At 45.3% G+C, this 21333-nt stretch overlaps 1 protein-coding gene across 12 annotated transcripts in view; it reads right to left on the reverse strand.

Annotated features, from left to right (window-relative positions):
* The window catches only part of MTUS2 (microtubule associated scaffold protein 2), a 505324-nt gene that overhangs the window by 352456 nt on the left and 131535 nt on the right, over positions 1-21333 (reverse strand). Inside the window, exon 5 of one of the 12 annotated variants that reach the window (XM_082435503.1) lies at positions 18633-18718. The exons of the other annotated variants lie outside the window; for them this stretch is intronic. The gene's annotated coding sequence lies outside the window, so the exon portion shown is untranslated. The remainder of the gene's footprint in view (positions 1-18632; positions 18719-21333) is intronic. 12 annotated transcript variants of the gene reach the window in all.

Consider the following 21333-nt stretch of genomic DNA (forward strand, 5'->3'; position numbering starts at 1 on the left):
ATTGATCTCTTTGCTCACAAATCCATTTCTATAATTTGCTGTTTTCTCCAAAATGATAATCTGTGACTTCTTCGGTGGTGGAGTGGGGACAGGCACAGAAAGGTAAAGCGATTCCTAAAAGGTGGTCACTCCCACCTACGACACGTTTGCTTTACAACACATTTGTCCCAAACCAGTTCCTAAGGAGCAGACAGACTTGCACACACACGAGGAACATGAAGACACGTGGTGACGTGGCCAGGCAGGCACGCAGCTCCTGCCACTTCACAACTGGAGAAGCTGAGTCTCTGTTCTCCCGGTGGCAACAGCCTCATGCCCTTTATTTTAAACAGAATCTGGCACGTATACAATCGAATATCATTCAGTCATAAAAAGAAGGAAATCCTGCCATTTGTGACAACATGGATGGATCTTGAGGGCATATGTGCCACATTTTTAAAAATCCATGTCTTGGCTATTGTAAATAATGCTGCATTGAACACTGCGGTGCAGATACATTTTCAAGATAGTGATTTTGTTTCCTTTGGATAAATACCAAGAAGTGGAACTGCTGGGTTATATGGTAGTTCTAGTTTTAATTTTTTTTTTTTTTTTGGCTGTGTTGGGTCTTCGTTTCTGTGCGAGGGCTTTCTCTAGTTGCGGCAAGTGGGGGCCACTCTTCATTGCAGTGCGTGGGCCTCTCACTATCGCGGCCTCTCTTGTTGCGGAGCACAGGCTCCAGACGTGCAGGCTCAGTAATTGTGGCTCACAGGCCTAGCTGCTCCGCGACATGTGGGATCTTCCCAGACCAGGGCTCGAACCCATGTCCCGTGCATTGGCAGGCAGATTCTCAACCACTGCACCACCAGGGAAGCCCTAGTTTTAATTTTTTGAGGAACCTCCATAGTGTTTTCCATGGTAGCTGCACTGGTTTGCGTTCCCTCCAGCAGTACATAAAGGTTCCTTTTTCTCCACATCCTTGCCAACACTTGTTATTTCTTGTCTTTTTGGTAATGGCCATTCTTACAGGTGTGAGGTGATATTTTATTGTGGTTTTGATTTGCATTTCCCTGATGATTGGTGATGTTGAGCACCTTTTCCTGTACCTGTTGGCCATTTATATGTCTTTTTTGGAGAAGTGTCTATTCAGAGCCTCTCCCCATTTTTTAATTGGGTTGTTTGTTTGCTTCTCTATTAAGTTGTATAAGGGTTTCTTTTTTTAATATATTGTGGATTGTAAATCAACTATACTCCAATATAAAATAAAAATAAAAACATAAACAGAATCTGCACATATCCTTACTTGGTCCCTCCAGTCCCAGAAGCAGAGGGGTTCCCCACATCTGGGGTCTTAATGTGATTCCTTCCTAACTCTTCAGGGTCTTCAGCCTCCAATGATCTCATCTTCTACACCAGAGGCTCTCAGTGTTGCTTGCACATGGGAATCACCCATTCATCTGCAACAACGCTGATGCCTGGGTCCTTCCCAGCGCCCCACATCCTAACTTAGCTGTTCCAGGGGTGCCTGGGCTGTAGGACTCTACTGCACGGCCAACTGTTAAGGATCCATCCCCCAGCCCAGGAGCACAGATTCACAGCCTGGGTGCCAAAATGGCCTAGAGACATATGTGCACGTGTGTGTGCTTCTGTGTAGCTCAAATCCACAGAACGTACAATTTACCATTTCGACCGTTTTTAAGTGTATAGTTCTGTGGCATCAAATCCATTCACATTTCTCTGAGTGGATATACACGTCTTACGAAAGGAGTAACCACGCTATTTTTTAAATGTTTATAAATCAGGGACATTTCACCAAAAAATGCACGTGTCTGGAACCTGGCAACAGAAAGTTAACATGACACAGTCCCAGCCACAGTCCCCTGGGACAGCATGACAGCTGCCCCTGCAAGCAGAGCCTGTGTCTCAGGGCTGCTGGCGTCTCCCCACTCCCCCCACCACTGCCCCCAAAGTTACTCCCAGCCTGGTTCCCACAGACAGGCGTTACCTTAGCCCAGCAACAGGCTCAAGCCTCCTCAACCCTGAAAACACCCTCTGTCTTCTGATCCCACTTCTCTTTCCAGCATCCTCCTCTGTCGCTTTCCCTTCTCTCCGTCACCTCCCATTCACTCCCCAAAGCCCTGAAATCCAGCTTTCTCCCTTCCTCTACACTGAGCCCACCCTAGCAAAGATCACTGCCCTCACGTCACCAAACCCCAGGGACATGGTGTCATCGTCCCTAGTTCCCTGTGCGGCACTGGATGGTCTCGGATGCTGCGTCCTTCTGGAAATCCTGTGTTCCCCTCCCCACTCTCTCCCCTCTTCCCTCCTTCTCACCCAAGCTTCCATCCTTGGCCCACAGTGAGGGAAGACTCACCGTGACCCGCCGGCTGGCAAATCCAAACAGCGGGTTCCTCGGGACTCCACGAGAGTCTGAGAGACAGGTTTTGAGTTCCCGTCTCTGTCACTTAGGAGCTGTGATTTGGGGTCAAGTATTCAGCCTAAGCCCCAATATCTTCACCTAAAAAATGGGGATAATAATTCCCACTCCAAAACACTGTAGGAGTACGTAAGAGGAGGCGTACAAAGCCGGAGACTAGAGCATCACTTTCTGTGGTGATGGAAAGGGTCCACACCTGTGCTGCCCAATACGGAGGCCACGAGCTCCATGTGGCTCCTGAGTACTTGAAAGGTACCTAGTGTGACTGAAGAATTAAACTTTTAATTTTATTTAATGTTAATTAATTATAAATTTAATAGTTACATGGGGCCAGTGGCTCCCTATTGGATGGACAAACGCTAAACCAGCATCAGTAAACACAGCTATTATTACTGTCACTAGGAACGAAGGGAACAATAACAATAAACTCCTCCAGCTCAAACTTCCCACCTGAGGCTCAGGCTCTGCAGGAACAGACCTCAGTCAGGTCAAGAGCTGGTCCCGTTAGAGAATCCTATGCTCGGGACAGTGACCAAAATTCATCCGGGGACGCGGTAAACATTCAGGGACTGTTCTGTCCAGCTATTCGCACCTGGTGAGGAGGCACGCTGCGGCCACTGTCTCCGGGACACTCAGGACGGCATCGTCACTTCAGTCGGGTGGAGGCCCCAGCTGCAGGGCACCCCTCTGGGGCCTGAGCCTGAGAAGTGTGTTGCTCCCACCTGGAGTAGCACCAGGGACCCAGCAGGTAGGTTCTCACATCCTGCACCTATTAACAGCCCTCTGTGACTCACCCTCATCCTGTGACACCCACAGTCCAAGTGCCCGTGGACACCTCCACGTGGTTTCCCCTCGGGCCATCACCGGCTCTGAACTGAGCCCCGTGTCTCCAGCCCCTTCGCCAAAGCCCAGGCCCCTTCCTACCCCATCCTCCCAAATGACAGCCTGAGCCGTCTTAGACAACTCCCCAAGCCCAAACTGAGCTGCTTGCAACCCAAATAACTTCTCACACTGCTAAAAGAAACCTTGGAAATCATCTTCTGCCATCCTCTTATTTTATAAATTAAGAAACCAAATGAGGTCAAGAGAAGGTGTATTTTCAGGGTCTCTAGAGAAACAGAACCAATAGGATGTGTGTGTGTGTGTGTGTGTGTGCGTGTGTGTGTGTGTGTGCGTGTGTGTGAGTGGAGAGCGAGGGAGAGGGAGATTTATTTCAATGAATTGGCTCATATAATCCTGGAGGCTGGCAAATCCAAACTCTGCAGGGTAGACCAGCAGGCTGGAGAAGAGCTGATGCAGCCATAAATCCCAAGGCCACCTGCAGGCAGAATTCTTTCTTGCTGTGGTGGAAGGGTGTGGTGGGGAGAGGGGAGGGGACCCTCTTTTCTTCTGTCCAGGCCTTCAACTGATTGGATGAGGCCCACTCACATTAGGGAAGGCAAGCAGCTTCACCCGAAGTCCACTAATTTAAATGTCAGTCTGATTCAGAAATACCCTCACAGAAACATCCAGAATGATGCTTGACCAAGTATTTGCGCACCATGGCCCAGCCGAGTGAACACACAAAATTAACCATCATAGAGGGTAACTGACTTGACCAAGGTCACTGAGTTAAAATCCAGGGAAAATCTAAGATAAGCTTTTAAAACTACAAGAATATAATTTCCTCCATTGTTATAAGTATTTTAAAACACAAGAAGCAAATTTAGATAAAAACCATTTTATCTGGCACAACAGGCAGTGCTACTTATTATTAACATGTACAATCATAATAACAATGTAACACGCAGCTAACATTTACTGAGTTACCGAGGACCGCACTCTGTGCTGTCTGCTTTATATACACTGTCACATTCAATCATCACACAAACCTATGACACTATGGTGTAATTTTGCATCAACTCTGGGTTTTATTTTCACACAAATAAAATTGTGTGAAATGTGTGTAGCATGTGTATAGCCAGATTCAAGGATGCAGTTGAATTGGGATGATTTATTTTCTGTCTAAAAATCAAAACCACTATGTTAGGCACCAATATCTGGGAAAGCCCCTCTATCCTTCTGAACACGGACATCCAGTACTCTTAGGTTGCTGGTGTCACAATATCAACTATGAGAGCTTGACTATGCATCAGCTCTTTGGAATCTCCTCCCAACCCAGGGCATTCCTCAGCCATTCCAAAGCAAACCAAAGCTGCACACTTGCTAATCCGGGTTTATTCCGTTATTTCAGACAACACAGTCAATACCCAAGTCCACAACCCCTTATCCACAATCCTGAATACCAAAAGGTGTCAAAACTAAAGGTTGTTTTCATAATTCATTTGACGGCAAAATGTTACCTAAACTGATAGGAAGCTATATATAGTGTTTTTTCAATATCCCACTTAGTGAGAATGTTTTATTTCAGAAACATTAATGTATTTGATTGCAGGATGTTGCCTCAGACCCTAGGAGGAATGCCATGCTCTATTATGGTAGAGGCACAAACCAGAAATCTGAAAAAGATGCAACTCCCTTCATATATTTGGCCCCAAGGGTTTTAAATAAAGTATTAAGGACCTACATTATCCTCATTTTACAAATGAGGCCACCAAGGTTCAAAAAGAACCCAAATATAACTTCATTAGATGTCAAAGCGGTATGGGGATTCTTAACCACTGTCCCATATCTGTAAGGCACTCCCACCCTCAATGACAGAATGTGAGCTGCAAAGCTTTAAGTGACATTGGAAACCATTAACTCTGTTTTGCAGACCAGGAGTTAGATGCAATACATTTGGTCTCATCAAAACCAGATGCAGAGGGACCTCCCTGGTGGCACAGTGGTTAAGAGTCCGCCGGCCAATGCAGGGGACACGGGTTCGAGCCCTGGTCTGGGAAGATCCCACATGCCGCAGAGCAACTAAGCCCGTGAGCCACAACTACTGAGCCTGCGCTCTAGAACCCACGAGCCACAACTACTGAAGCCCGCACGCCTAGAGCCCGTGCTCCACAACAAGAGAAGCCATCGCAGTGAGAAGCCCTTGCACTGCAACGAAGAGTGGTCCCTGCTTACCGCAACTAGAGAAAGCCTGCGCGCAGCAACAAAGACCCAACGCAGCCAATAAATAAATAAATAAAGTTTTTAAAAAACAAAAACAGATGCAGAGCTCTCCTAGAGATCCCTTTGGTTTATACTAGAAAGAAACCAAAATTTCCCCCAAAAGAAATTAAGGGAGGGACATATTTGGATTCTGATTTTTCCCTAAGACATTTTCAACTATATGAGATTTCAAAAACCACTGCTAATTCAGCACCTTTCCCCTGACCTATTCTTCTGAACCTCTTTGCCTCCTTTCTAAGCAGAATGAAGACACCATACAGAATCCAGCAAAGTGCACATGATTACACTCAGCCATCAGCATCAAGTCAAGGGCACCACGTAGCAGAAACAGCCCCGGATGAGTGCAAGCCTCTGTCCCACGGAATAATGAAAAGGGAAAGCCAAACTCTGTTGTCAGGTCCACTGAACTTGGGGCTGGAAACGGGAAAAGAAACAAAGTGGGTCAGAGGCCAGGCAGGCAAGAGAGTGGAGAGAGATGGAGAGAGCCTGGGGCAAAGCAAGAGTCCAAACCATGGCCGCCTTGTGAGGGTGCCATCCAGGGCCCTGTAGCCCATCCTACATGCGCTGAGATCCAAGGACCAGAAGTCTCTCAGCTATAGTCACGGGTGCACGAATACCCCAGCTTCATTCACTGATACCAGTTGGCTCTCCCCTTCTTATTCATTGCCTTTCGCTGTAAATGCTTTCCATCATTTGGAGTGGCCACCTTGAAAGCCCTCCATCGCACACGTGGCTTCTGGCTGCTGTCTTGCACAGCATAGCTGAGGATGACGACCACTGCATGTGAATAAGCGTGTGTGTAGCGGGGGATTAGACTGAGCCCAAGTGACAGTTACAGGGTATCTGAGAGAAGCTGGGCATCTGTGGAGGGCTGAAGAGGTGGGATCTCCACGTGAGAGATCTCAGGGCCTCCTGGGAAAATACACCCTAAAGGACATGAGAGTGGAGGCCCTCATACTCCAGTCAGTGAGGCAGGAGTGGGGACCTGGGCCCTCATGCAGCCCACAACTCAGAGTGTCCTCTGTCCAGCCCATGGTCTCTGCCCAAGTTCTCGGTAGAAAGATTTTTAAGCTACAGGATGACTAAACCCTAAAAGAAAGGCCTTGTTATACAGCATCAGGAGCTCAACAAAGCCCCCCTAGGTAATCCCTGCAGCCAAGAGACACCAAACCCACTCCCTGCTGCCTCTGCCGCCACCCAGGCACCAGTGCCGAGAAAGTCCAGGGGGGTGTCCTGCACCGGACGTCTGTGGGGTGGGAACAGAGTTTCCCACCCACCGTTCTAGCCTCTGCCCAGACTCAGGGCCTGGGCAGCAGGACCCACGGCTGCAGCCAGCCGGGAGCAGGGCTGAGCAGGAAGGCCCCCTGCCACTCACGAGACCCTCCCTGGGAGGACTGAGCAGGACCAGGTGACAGCCATGGCTCTCTGGAGGAAGGGACAAGGCCAGGTGTGCCAGCAGACCCTGACCGCTGGGTCCCTGCTCATCTCAGGTCAGGCACCTGTATCACCCCGACTCCCAGGAGGGCACGCAGGAGACAAAAGAGCGACAGTGCATTACCTGCGATGCCCACGACCCTCTGTGAGTGGGCAGAGCACACACTCTGCACCCACGTCCCTGCCTCACCCACCTGGGGAGACTGCAGGACACCCCCCGCACCCGGCTTTTCAGGTGAGGCTCACTTGATTCAGCTCACTCCACTCTGATTTGTTTTTTAAGATGACTTTTCTTATGGTAACATATATGTAACATAAAACGTACCATTTTAACCATTTTCCAGGGCACAGTTCTGTGGCATTGAGTAAACTCACACACCACCATCCACCTCCAGAACTTTTTCATCTTCTCCAGCTGAAACTCTGTACCCATTAAACACCAACTCACCACCTCCCCTCCCCCCAGCCCCTTAACCCCACAGTCTACTTTCTGTGTCTCGAGTTTGACTCCTTCCCATACCTCATATAAGTGGATCATACAGTCTTTTTGTGACTGGCTTATCCCACTTATTGGAATGTCCTCAAGGTTCATCCATGCTGTAGCGTGTCCGGGTCTGCTTCCTTTTCAAGGCTGAACAATATTCCATTGTATGGATGGACCACATTTTGTTTATCTATTCATCTGTCAATAAACACTGGGTTGCTTCCACCTTGTGGCTTTTGTGAATAGTGCTGCCATGAACATGGGTGTACAAATATCTGTTTGAGTCCTTGTTTTCAATTCTTTTGGGAATATACCCAGAAGAGGAATTGCTGGATCATACGGTAGTTTTGTTTAATGTTTTGAGGAACTGCCATACTGTTTTCCATAGCAGCTGGACCATTTTACCAACTGTGCACAAGGGTTCCAATTTCTCCACATTCTCACCAGCACTTGTTTTTGTTTTTGTTTCTATGATAACTATCCTAATGGATGTGAAGTGGCATCTCACTGTGATTGGATTGGCATTTCTCTCGTCATTAGTGATGTTGAGCATTCCTCTGATTGTGACTCTTGACTGCTTCTGAGGGCCCCCAGAACCCTTTCCACTTCACTGTCTTCATGACCCTGGACTCTACTTAACCTGTGGGACCTTCCGTTCTTGCCCATCTAAATGTTCTAATTACTTGGTCCAGATGCAGCAGATATTCACCCTGGCCATCAAAACCGGCACCTTCTGTCACAGCCAAGACTGATCAGAATGCATCAGAATCCTTTCCCGACCCCAAGAAGAGATGAGATCGAATCCTCAGGGCAGGCAAAGAAAGGCCGGGCACTGGGAACCAGTCCCCTGGCTTGCTCCTTCCTTCCAGGTAGACAGAGAACCAGACCTATTTGTACCCAGTTGACCTTGTGATGATGCCCTCGGGGGCCAGACGAGCCTGGGACCCTGACACTGGCATCTGCAAGATCCCTGAGGCGGGCCAGACAGATGCTCACAGAGCCAGATTTCTTGAAGCAGCAGGGCCACCGACGACAGCTAGAAAAATGCAAGTGACACAAGTCGTCACCAGGCGGGAGGCCCATTGGCAAGTGCCACTCAGGGCACCCTGCACTTGTCCATAAAAGAACACCATCAGGCAGGGCAACTTTCCCGGAGCTCCAGGGAAACAATCCTGAGTGGCTTTACTTGTTTATTCCATTTCTTTTTAATTTTTTTATCAAGGTATATAACCTGCATACAGTAACATGCACCCCTTTGCGTGTGTAGTTCAGCAAGTTTTGACAAACACATACAGCATGCGTGTGATTGTTACCGCAACCAATACATAGAACCATTCCAGCACTCCCAAGATTTCCCCCTGCTCTTACACTCAACTCTCCCCTACAGCCCAGCTCCTGGAAACCACTCATCTATCTTGTTTCTATAGTTTCACCTTTTCCAGAGTACCTTATGAACAGAATCATACAAGATGTAGCCTTTTGAGACTTTCTTTCATTTTGCGTAATTGGAGACTGACCCATACGGTTTCATGCATCCATAGTTTATTCCTTTTTTTAATTTTTATTTTTTAATTGTGGCAAAATACACATGACATACAATTTACCGTTTTAACCACGTTTAAGTGCACCGCTCACTGGCATTAAGTATATTCACACTGTCATGCAACCATCTCTGGTAACTTCACTTTTGAAGGCTGGCCTCATTAAATGCTTACGTTCGAACTTTAATTCCACTCAAGGTCCCTTGAGAACAATGTGCAAGTTTGACAGCACATTTTGTTGGCGAGACCACGAGTAAGTCAAGATACGCCCAGGCTGCCAGCAAAGCCCTGGCCCCTGCCTGCTGCCCCACTATTTTTAGAGCCACTTTCACTCTTAAGAGTGTCCTGGTTTGGACGATAAGCTTTGGTCACACTTTGCCACAGGGAAAGAGTTTCTCTCTGACATTCCTGGTGAAAGACCAATTTTTTTTCTAAATGTTTAAATGAAAACCTTGTGGTCTATCAAGTTACAACTGTCAGAATTACAGATACATTTACCTTTGACCCAACAATCTCATTTCTGAGATTTTATCCTAAAGATAGAGACACCTGCAAAGGCGCGTAAAATATCACAGCAGTGTTTGCAGAAGAAAAACATCAGAAACCGGGCTTCCCTGGTGGCGCAGTGGTTGAGAATCTGCCTGCCAATGCAGAGGACACGGGTTCGAGCCCTGGTCTGGGAAGATCCCACATGCCGCGGAGCAGCTGGGCCCGTGAGCCACAATCACTGAGCCTGCGCGTCTGGAGCCTGTGCTCCGCAACAAGAGAGGCCGCGATAGTGAGAGGCCTGCGCACCACGATGAAGAGTGGCCCCCGCTTGCCACAACTACAGAAAGCCCTCGCACAGAAACGAAGACCCAACACAGCCATAAATAAATAAATAAACAAATACTTAAAAAAAAAAAATCAGAAACCATCCAAGTGGCCGTCCATAGAAGCAGGTCACATAAACGATGGTGCATCTACCTCCCCCTCCCCCAAAGAATTAATGTGCAGCTGTAGAAGAAACGGAGAAGCTCTCTGTATTCTGATATGGACGGAGCTCTAGGACACACCCCTAAGTGAAGAAAGCAAGGAAGAACAGTATGTATGAAGGGCTACCTTTTGTGTAACAAGGTGAGGGGGAAGACAATATATCTGTACATTTGCTTGCATATGCATAAAGGAACACTCCCAGAGACCCTAACTAACCTGTCTATCTATGGGGTGAGGGGTGGGATGAGAATGGAGGTGGCAGTAAGGTCTCTAAACGTCTTTTAAAATGTTTTCAACAGTGTAAGTGTATTACTGGTTAAAAAAATAATTAAATAAATTTAAAAAGCCGGAGTGTAAAATGTTCCCTGGGAAAAGAACTGCTCCATTTGATGGCATGGACTCTTTATTATAATCAAATTATTTCCAATATCCACAAAATCAATAAAACAATCAATGTACCCTTCAAACACTGAACGTACCCCAAAGCCCTCAAATTATCTAGATAGTGATGTCCTTTTCAAAATTCATCGTGTAGTCTGGCGAAGCGTGAGAAAGTTCCTTCTGATGATGTGCTTTTAAATTTAAACCTGGGGCTTCCCTGGTGGCGCAGTGGTTGAGAATCTGCCTTCCAATGCAGGGGACACGGGTTCGAGCCCTGGTCTGGGAAGATCCCACATGCCGCGGAGCAACTAGGCCCGTGAGCCACAACTACTGAGCCCGCGCCTCTGGAGCTTGTGCACCGCAACAAGAGAGGCCGCGATAGTGAGAGGCCCGCGCGCCGCAATGAAGAGTGGCCCCCGCTTGCAGCAATTAGAGAAAGCCCTCGCACAGAAACGAAGACCCAACACAGCCAAAAATAAATTAATTAATTAATTTTTTTAAAAAATTTAAACCTGTCATCACAAAAGAAAAGGCATGCCTCCTTAGTTCTCTTCTGGATGCCATGTTCAATTCTTTTGAGGGAGGAATGTTTCTTCATGATTGGAATCGCTTTAAAGCCAAAAGAAGTCGCTAGTGCCCCTGACAATGACCTGGGCAGATGGTGCAGGGTCCGAGTGGCCAGTCATGAGAGAGAGGAGGCTGGAGGGCCAGGCACGGGGCCCACTGGGTCACGGGGCCAAGGATGTGCTGCTGTCTTACAACCAAAGGACATGATCACGAGTAACTACACGCCACAGGATACACACTCCTGTAATTCTTCTGAGTCTCTATTTTAAAACAGACTATACTCACAACCTTCATATCACAGTAATTTCCAACAGACACGGGCAATCACTCTCTCAGTCGAGTTCCAATACGAGAACGACATAATTCTAAGTGCACAAGAATGCTGTAAGAATTCACACAAGCCCAGGTATACGATTTCTACATCCTAATGAGAAAACAAAGATATACATGATGCTCCCTTTCCCACTCTTCTTCTTGCAGATGATGTTATTTAAGCTCTTCTGTGTTGCCTAATCCAACAAAGTTTGCATTCCTGAGTTGGCTTCCTTGGATATTGTATGCTATTCACTAAGCAAAATTGGATCTACAAAGTGAGGGGTCAGGGCCCCATCTAGTTCATCCTTGTCTGAACTGTTTTATGAAACTAGGAAAATCCCTCTGATGCAAGTTCTTTAAACTATGGGGAAAGTTTTCACCAGCAGACATTTGCCTGTTTCACTAAACTTTCTATGTTCTTAGCATACTCTAATAAATGTCAAGTGCAAGAAGAATGCTTAAAGAAAAGAAAGAGCACATGTGACAAGAGAAATGTAGTCGAGAAAATACAGTTTTTGAACTTGGCAGAGAAATTCTATTTCATGGAGCAATGTCACCACACTTTGTGCAACTGTGATTTAGAAGTCATTTTCCTATCTTCTTGACCATTGCTGGTCTATGAATCTCTTGCAGAGGGCTGTGCTGGTCTGAGAAAGAGATAGAAAATGGATTATAACCCACATCAAAGTGTGTTGCTGAGAGAGGTCAGTTTTGTAAATTAGTATTTTTTCCTTTTTAAAATTTTTTTTGGCCACGCAGCGTGGCATACGTGATCTTAGTTCACCGACCAGGGATTGAACCTGTGCCCCCTGCAGTGGAAGCGCAGAGCTAAAAGAACAGCTCTAACCACTAGACCACCAGGGAATTCCCTGTAAATTTTTAAACTGAAAACAGTAAACAGGCAAAAATGATAACTTTCTGAATGCATAATGTTTGAATTTCCCATTAATAAAATAAGTAAAGCCTGAACTCCGCCAGCTCAGAAACTGAATTAGCACAGTACTGTTTTGTTTAATTCTCTTTTTCTCTGCCTGCTTCCCAGTGAAGAGAAACACTTCTGTCTCATTTTGATTATAAAAAAGGCTTTCATCTCTTACCTGATAATACCGCGAAGTAACATTATGATGGCGGATGAACATGCGAGGCTGTTAACAGGCTATAAATGCCTATAACTCACACAGTTCTGTTGTGTCGAGTAACTGATGAAGAGAGAGCAAGTAAACATAGCTCGCCTCTTACCAAATCGGTTATATTCTAAAAGTTTAGGGATAAGTAAATTGTCAGGGACTAAGAAAACATTATCCCATAAAAAATACAATAGTGTTTCCTCTAAACTGTAAAGTAAGTGTTTACATTACAGTAGTGTTTAATTTAAATTTTTAATTAAAAAATATTATAATGTTTAAGTGTCCAGGTGAATTCCCCAGAGTCGATTTAACTCATGAATGACTGATTATAATAAGCGCTTAAGTCCTGGTCATTAAGACTTTCCTTTCCTTCTCCTAAGAAGAGTGTCAGCCTTGGACAAGACTTTTAGAAACACATAAAGGTTCTCTGCTTTCCTCTGGGCTCACTTTGTAAGTCCACCTCCAACTCTCCACTTCTAGAATTGTCCTACACCTCCCACCATGGCCTCCCACCAGGCCTGTCCATTTTCCCCAAACTGATCCACGTTCCAAATGGCCCATCTGTCAAACTTCTTAATCCCAATGCCAGGAACCTGATTCACAGAACCTTGGAGCTGGAGGGACACAGAGGTCCTCTGATCCACTCCCCGCCTGCCGCCCTGTCGCCACCCTACGCTCCTGGAAGTAATCCAGACCAATGTAAGAATGCCTAACTGCATCATAATCTATCCAAAGACATTTGCATGCAGTAAAAGTTGGCCAGTAACCCAAAGGATTATATAATGTATAGAATTCCAGGAAGCATTAAGCAGTAAACATGAAAACATCTAAGCCATGTACCTGAAGATATTTTGAACCCAGGACACCCACAAGAGCAGGCTGACACCATCTTAGGTCTGCCCCCAGGGTCAACCCTTCTAAGCTGGCACTGCTTTTCACAGCTTCTAGCCTCCTCCACTTGTGGACTCACAGGCCCTCTAAGAGATTCCACAGAACCTCTGGAAGGATGGGGACAGGGCAGGGAGGTGGGGGCGGGGCAGCCACGTGCACTTAATTCTGCAGTTTATGGCGGCGGCTGGGCAGGGGGCCGCAAGGGAGTGCTGCTTCTGTCACTGGAGCTAAAAGAACAGCTCTAGCAGCTGAAAGGGATCTCCCTAAGCTAAAACTCCTCCTCTCTTAAAACTGGTCTAAGCGAAGGCCAGTTGGGTTGAAATATCTTAAAACAACACTTTGGGCAATTTTAAATGGAAAAGCGATATGGTAATGAGATTGATTGATCATAAATTTCTTAATCCCACTGTGAGAAAAATATATACAGCTGTACATAAAACTCATCATCTCGTCACCCTTCCTCCAGCCTGGACCCCACCTGACTCTGCACCTACATTCCCGAACCTGGGGTCACGGACGGCTCTCTCCTCTCCCTCATTCCTCAGACCCAATTCACAAGCAGAGGACGGTAAAGCTGAGGTAATCTGTACCCGCAGCACCAAGTTCAAAACATGGAAGGATCCACCACCTGGTGCTGGTGAAATCCATATCCCTTACTCCATCCCTTCCCCCAACTACCTATCTGTCCTGGAAGAGCCAATTACTTCCTTCCAGAGTTAGTGTACGCACGTTCTTTGTTTACAATCTGGGTTAGCACGGTATGCAAACAGTTTACACCTCTCTCCTCCCACCCACTCCCACTCTCCTGGAAGCTGGTCCTTCCAGCCCACACAAAGCTGCCTTTTTTCTATGTAACAGCTGATCGTTTTCCATTGCATCTACGAACCTAATTTAATCATCCTTCACCAGCAGTCATTCAGATTACTTCCAATCTTCTGCCATTATTACAATGCTCTGCTGATTTTAACTTCTAAATGTTTCTCACATCCACTCTCTCTAGGATCCTCCTACTATAGATGCTTTCACTGACTCTACCCTGTACCTCACCATCCCTCCCCTGGACTGCCGCCATAGCCAGGTAACTGACCCCCCTTGATCTGAATCCTCCCTCCACTATCCTTCCTCCAAAATTCACCACAATCTACTGAACTACAATTCTGTCCATGTCTATCCCAAGCTTAAAACTCCTCAACAGCTGCCAAAATGTACTTAGTGAAGGCCAAGTTCACTAGCACCTTACACAAGGCCTCCTCCAATGTTCACCCAGTGCAGTCGTATCAATGTAGTAATGTCACACTGTCTGTATCCTCAGACAACAACAGGCTGCTCTGTACCCTCTGCCTTTGGCCATGCTGTGCCCTCATCGTGGAACACGCTCCCATCTTATCTCAACAGCCTTCCAGACGGCTCTACCGCCCCTTCCCCAGAAGATGTCCCTGAGCCTCAGGATGGACAATGAACTTCCACAGCTGCCTGTACCTACTTCAACTTTCCCTTGTACAACTCCCAGTAAAGTCACACCATAGAACACCTTCCTGCTCTGCTGTAAACTCAGGACGGAAAGAATCCCGCACCTCTCCAACTGAAATACGGCAGGCACTTAAAAGTTCATTGCAAGGAACCAGTACGGAAAAAAGAGAGAAGCTGAGTTTCAAAATGGCAAAGGTACAGCAGAAATTAACACAACGTTGTAAGTCAACTATACTTCAATAAAAAATAAATTTTAAACAATGGTGCAGGTGATCAAGATGTTACTGTGCCTCAGTTTTCCCACCACAGAAATGAGAGATTACAGTATTTTCCTCATGTAGCTGTGGTAAAGACTAAATGAGGTAATATGCACCGAATACTTAAAACAGGGCCAACATATGGAAAGCACTCAGCAGATGTTATTGTAGTGTGAGGAAGGAGAATAAGGACTGGGGAAAAGACCGTCCAGTTGGCTGACCAGCTGTGACCACGGTCGTCTGAAGAGCTTTCCTACAGTGTAAAGGCAAGGCTGGAAGGGACGGCCGTGATGCTGGCCCGGGGACCGGAAACTCCCGCTGAGAAACCAGCCTGAAGACTCACTGTGGAGTGCTGGAGGGGAGCCCAGAGACTGAAAGGACCACGAGGGTCCCACGGACCACACGTGCGCCTCTGTGGCCCAGGCCGGGACGGAAGCGAGCCAACAGGGGGAGCGGCCAGAAACTGCCCAGGAGGAGGGTCAGGTCTTCAGGTGGGGCCTGAGCATCAGGGAGGAAGGAGAACTAAGAATGGCTCTGAGTCAGCTTTTAGAATCGAGACACTTAAATAAATGTCATACCTTGATGACTCTAAATAAATGTCATACCTTGATGACTCTGGTCACCAGGGTTGGAAAGGGCTGTGGCTAAAATTCCAACCCACTCAACACGGACAATTTCAATGACGTCCTGCTGCCAATCCAGCCGGGCTGCCTATGGAGTTAAGGGCGGAAGAGTGTTAATTGTTCCAGAATTCCGTCAGCACTGCAGTTTCCTGGGCTCCATCACATGCCCCACATGGAACTTCATTTTCTTCTTTAATGACTGAAGGATTACCACTCTGTCCTCTCATTGCCTCCAGGGAAGCAAAGGCTCCAGATGGGCCAACCCCCGTTACGTGATTTTCCAAGAGTAATGCATATTTGCTTTGTATACGTAGCTCTGCCATTTATTATTCATTCTACCGACTATCTAATCTATTAATGTGCTGAGCTTTCTTTATGAATCATGAATTAGCTATGTGGCATTTTGGTGAACAGTAAAACTGTCCGGGAGTGACATGGGGAGAGTCTTTTTTTTTTTTAACATCTTTATTGGAGTATAATTGCTTTACAATAGTGTGTTAGTTTCTGCTTTATAACAAAGTGAATCAGCTATACGTATACATATATCCCCGTATCTCCTCCCTCTTGCGTCTCCCTCCCACCCTCCCTATCCCTCTCCTCTAGGTGGTCACAAAGCACCGAGCTGATCTCCCTGTGCTACGTGGCTGCTTATGGGGAGAGTTTTGTTAGAAATCTCCTTTTGCTACAAGTCTAAGGAAATAATACAGATCTGACAAAGAGTAACCACAATTTTTAAGACTGTCAGTTCTAAAGGAACCCCGGAACTGTATGTTTTCATCATTCATGTGTTCATTCATTTAACAAATGTTTATTAGGAACCTACTAAACAAGCTCTGTAGGAGGTACTAAGGAAAAGGAAAAAGGGATGTAATTCTGTATCTCACAGCTCCTTCAACACCCACTCATGCACCTAGGAGGAGACAAGCAAAATGACAAAGTAGGTCATAAGGAATCAACCTTAGTGTTCACGATTTTTTAAAACTGAAGCCATTTCACAATTCAATTCTCCTAACAGAAAATCAGTGCAAATCAGTGGCCTGCAGACTAAATTCAGATAGGGTTTGTTTGGCCAAAACCGTTTTGGTGTTTTTCAAAGGTGGGTCAGTATTTTAAAAACAAAATCAAGAGATTCACAGAATTAATTTTTTTTAAAAATATTTCTAATTTCTCTTGGAAGACACATGAAAATATCTAGCAACGCTGGAGGCACATTCCCTCGAAACAAAAGTCCTCCAAAGCGGAGACACAGCTGTCCCGTTAGATGCGCCCCGCCCACTCCAGGACATGCCCCGGTCCCTCACCTCTCAGTCTGGACATGCCCTGTCAGGTAGCACTCACCAGCCCCAAGAGTGCTCTGCACCCACACAGGGATCAGAGGTGGAGAATAAAAGACAGACTAAGAGGGAAGCCTGACTCAAGAAAACTAGGGGGGAAAAGAATTCTTCGAGTCAGTGAAGAAGAGTCCTACGTGTTAAACATGCAAATACACCACACCCAGCACACTTTAGATAAAACATTTTATAAAACTGCAGCTACGGAAGGCATCTATTTTCACTCTCTGCCCAAGTGTAACCACTGTTTACACTTAGCAATACCATTCCCATCACGTACTAGCCAGCAGAGAGCACCGTAATTCCAGTCCCTTTCTAAGGCTAAAGTCCTTAAAATCAGATACCAAAATAGTAGATATTTCTCACCTTCCTTCTTCCCTATCAACCTAGTAAGGACCCCAGCCTCTACTTTTCACTTTCCTTAGTCATTTTTCTCATGACTGTCCAGGACTGTGCTAAAATAAAAAATACAAATTTTCTCCCCATTCATTTTCAACACTTCAAAATGACTTATTATCAGCGTCACTAATAATCAGGAAAAGCAAACTAAATTTACAATTAGAAACCCCAGTCACGGACTTCCCTGGTGGCGCAGTGGTTAAGAATCCACCTGCCAACGCAGGGGACACAGTATGAGCCCTGGTCCGGGAAGATCCCACATGTCGTGGGAACTAAGCCCATGAGCCACAACTACTGAGCCCACATGCCACAACTACTGAAGCCCGTGCGCCTAGAGCCAGTGCTCTGCAACAAGAGAAACTACCACATTGAGAAGCCCACACACCACAATGAAGAGTAGCCCCGGCTCGACGCAACTAGAGAAAGCTCACGCACACCAGTGGAGCTGGAAGCTTCGCGCAGAAGCAACAAAGACCCAACGCAGCCAAAAATAAATATAATTAATTATTTAATTAATTAATTAATTAATTAATTAATTAAAAAGAAAAGAAATGCTGGTCACAAAATCCCAGGGCTAAAATGTAGCGAAACAGGAAGGAACACTGCAATTAAGATACAGCCACTTTGAAGAGCAATTTGGCAACAATCAACAAAGCTGAAGAGGCACATGGCCCAGGACCCAGCAGTGGGACCCAGCGTGTGCTCTGAGTGGTGACTCCTGACATTCCTTTACTATGACCCTCAGTAAGAAATATATTTGACATCACAACCCAGTGCATCCACATACATACACATCTAACTAAAAGAAAAGCCTAACGAAACCTACCCACGTAATGTGCACTGCATTTTGATATTATTTATATAACATATAACATAATGAATCTTTATTAGTTTTTAATGTGGGTTGCAATCCATTAAATCGATTTCATGACACATAAATGTGTGACAGTTTGAAAAGTGCTCAAAGAGGATACCTATCCCCTGTGTCTATGGACTTATCAGAAATCCTGTTGCATTACTTTTGCTAAGACTGAAAATGTTTAAATAATCTCAATGTCCATCAAAGCAGATGGGTAAAATAAAATTTCATGTTCATATCACAGAACAGTGAAAACTGAGTAAACTAAATCCAGGTCTTCATTTTGATAAAGCTTAACATTAATGTTACATTTTCTTCTAAAAAAAAAAGCAAGTTATCAATACATATGCAGAGTGTATGTAGACTTAAAACACCAAAAAATGAGCTATATATTTCTTTGGATACACACACACATAGTAAAGGGATAACACCACACAAGGAAAGGAGTCACACTTACTTCTGCACAGAAGTTTTCTTGAGGAGAGACGCATAGGGAAGGGATTAAGGTAGGGGTGTGAAGCTGTAGCTGCATCTGAAACATTTCTTTAAAAAAAAAAAAAAAACTTCAGCAAATGCAAAAAAGCAGCATCTCTTAAACGTGGATGTTCATACAAGGTGAATTATTTTCTGTATTTCTGTATGTTTGAAAAAATTCACAAAATTTAAAACTAGTTTATAGAGCTACCTTTTCAAGGTGCACACTTCTCCCGTAAGACAGGAAATGAACATCAAAGGATGCAAAGGTGATTCTCTAATGCCTGCAGCCCTTAGAATGTGGGGTGTCAGTGGGAGGTGTGCACTACACTGTGGACCAGAAGGTAAGACTAACCTACGTGGTTGTGCTTCTGCAATTTTTGACAACTGGACACGTTAAAACACTAAGATCATTTGGGATTTTTAAACATCGAAGTGTTCTGCTCCCAAACACGTACTGCTTATTCTGAAGCTCTGGTGGTTGAAATGCTGCCTGGTGCTGAACAGGCATGATCTTAGCTGACTCCTCGCAAGGCCACCTGCTAAAATAACGCAGAAGGACTCTGTGGGGACCAACTACTCCATGGATTAATAACGCTGACTATCTCTGTGGTGGAGGGACCTGGAGAAACAGAGCGTCGCTGCAGCAGAGAAGCCAGCCATTACCGTGCCTGTGACGCTGTGCTTGGAGGGCTGGTGTCCCCCATGCCCCCGCCATAGCCGCACCTGCAGACACATTCTCACACCCTCCAGGGGCAGCTTTCTTTAGGCACATCTAAGATGCTGAGATTTTTCTCAAAAGCGGTTTGATCTAAGCAAATATTTCTTTCTCTGCAGTAGTCGCTCCGAACGTACAGTTTTAACACCCTCTGACTCAATCCTTTCTATACCTTGTGAAATTCGGAAGTTCTCGTTAAAGTCACAATTCATAGGTGGGACTTCACCCTTGGCTATTAACGCCTGGCAGCAGTGCTACCGTGACTGGTCCAGTGTGGCTGTTTGAGTGCAGCCCACGGACTTCATCCATTACTTTACTGACAAGAGAAGCTTTGCTATCACAGAAAGAACATGGCAAACGGGATAAGAACACCTAAATCTGTGTCCCATTTTGGTGTCGCGGAAGCTTTCAGACCTCGGGCAGGTCCCTTCGCTGTTTGGGACCGCAGTTTCTGTCTCTATTTTCTCACATGTTTAAATGAGAACTAAATGCGCTGAAGCACCTGGGAAGTTCCATATAAAACAGAGGCAGCACGAAAACATGAGGTGGAGCTGTTATTAGAGGCAAAAGCAATACATGTAATGTCTGCACCCCATTATATAATGCAAATAAACACCCCGGAATGCTATTTTGGTACACTGCTGCCCATTCAATTTTTCTATAGCCCTTTTTGCTAAAATCCTAATGGGTTTCATGTTTCTCTCAACTATTAATTTGAATTTTTTATTACAATTTCTTTCTCAGCTTGAGAGAACAGACACCCAGTTCATTTCTTTTTCTTTTCTTTCTTTAGGCCACACCTTGCGGCATGTGGGATTTTAGTTCCCCGACCAGGGATCGAACCCGCGCCCCCTGCAGTGGAAGCTCTGAGTCCTAATCACTGGACCGCCGGGCAAGTCCCCCCCAGCTTATTTCTTCACATCTAACACACTTGTATTCCTATCACATGTTCAACATGCACCTGTTTATAATGCGGGGAGGAAGGCATTTGCTGAAATTGTCTATTCATCTAACACCTGTTAGGATGGGTACTGTCAAAAAAATAAATAAATAAAACCAACAGACAAGTATTGGTGAGGATGTGGAGAAATCGGAACCCTGTCGGTAGGAATGTAAAATGGGGCAGCCTCTACGGCAAACAGTATGGAGGTTCCTCATCAGACTGAAAATAGAACTCGCATATGATCCAGCAAGCCCACTTCCGCATATTTATCCAAAAGAACTGAAAGCAGGATCCTGACGAGAGATTAGCGCCCCCATGTTCACTGCAGCACTATTCACAAGAGCCAAGACGCAGAAGCAACCTAAGTGTCTATCAATGGATGAATGGACAAAGAAAATGTGGTGTGTATATATACAATGGAATGTCATTCAGCCTTTAAAGAAAGGAAATTCTGCACCATGCGACAACATGGATGAACCTTAAGGACATAATGATCATTGAAATAAGCCAGTCACAGAAGAATAAATACCACGGATTATGGGACATTTGCATTTTCTCTATGTTAATCTGTATTTCCCAATTTATCAACAGTGAATATTTTTATAATTGGAGGTTTTATAATCTGAACTTTTAAGTTTTAGCAGAATTGTGGGAGAGGAGAGTCAGTGAAAGCAATTGCAATGGAGTTAAATAGAATGTCTAGATTTCACTTCCTTCTCACTTCCATGGTTTCTGATGAGAAATTCAATGTCATTCTAACTGCTTTTCCTCTATAGATAAGATGTCATTTCTCTAATGTTACTTTCAAGATTTTTTGTCTGGTTTTCAAAAGTTTGACTAGGATATATTCTGGTGTGGATTTATTTGGATTATTCTATTTAGTATTCCTTAGGCTTCTTGAATTTGTAGGTTTATGTCTGACAAATTTAGGAAGTTTTCAGCCATTACTTCTTTAAGTACTTTTTCAGCCCACCCTCTCTTTTTTTTTCCTTTCTTTCCAGGACTCTGATGACACAATTGTTA

Source organism: Balaenoptera physalus, assembly GCF_965194825.1.
Source record: "Balaenoptera physalus genome assembly, chromosome: 18".
NCBI classification, from domain to species: Eukaryota; Metazoa; Chordata; class Mammalia; order Artiodactyla; family Balaenopteridae; genus Balaenoptera; species Balaenoptera physalus.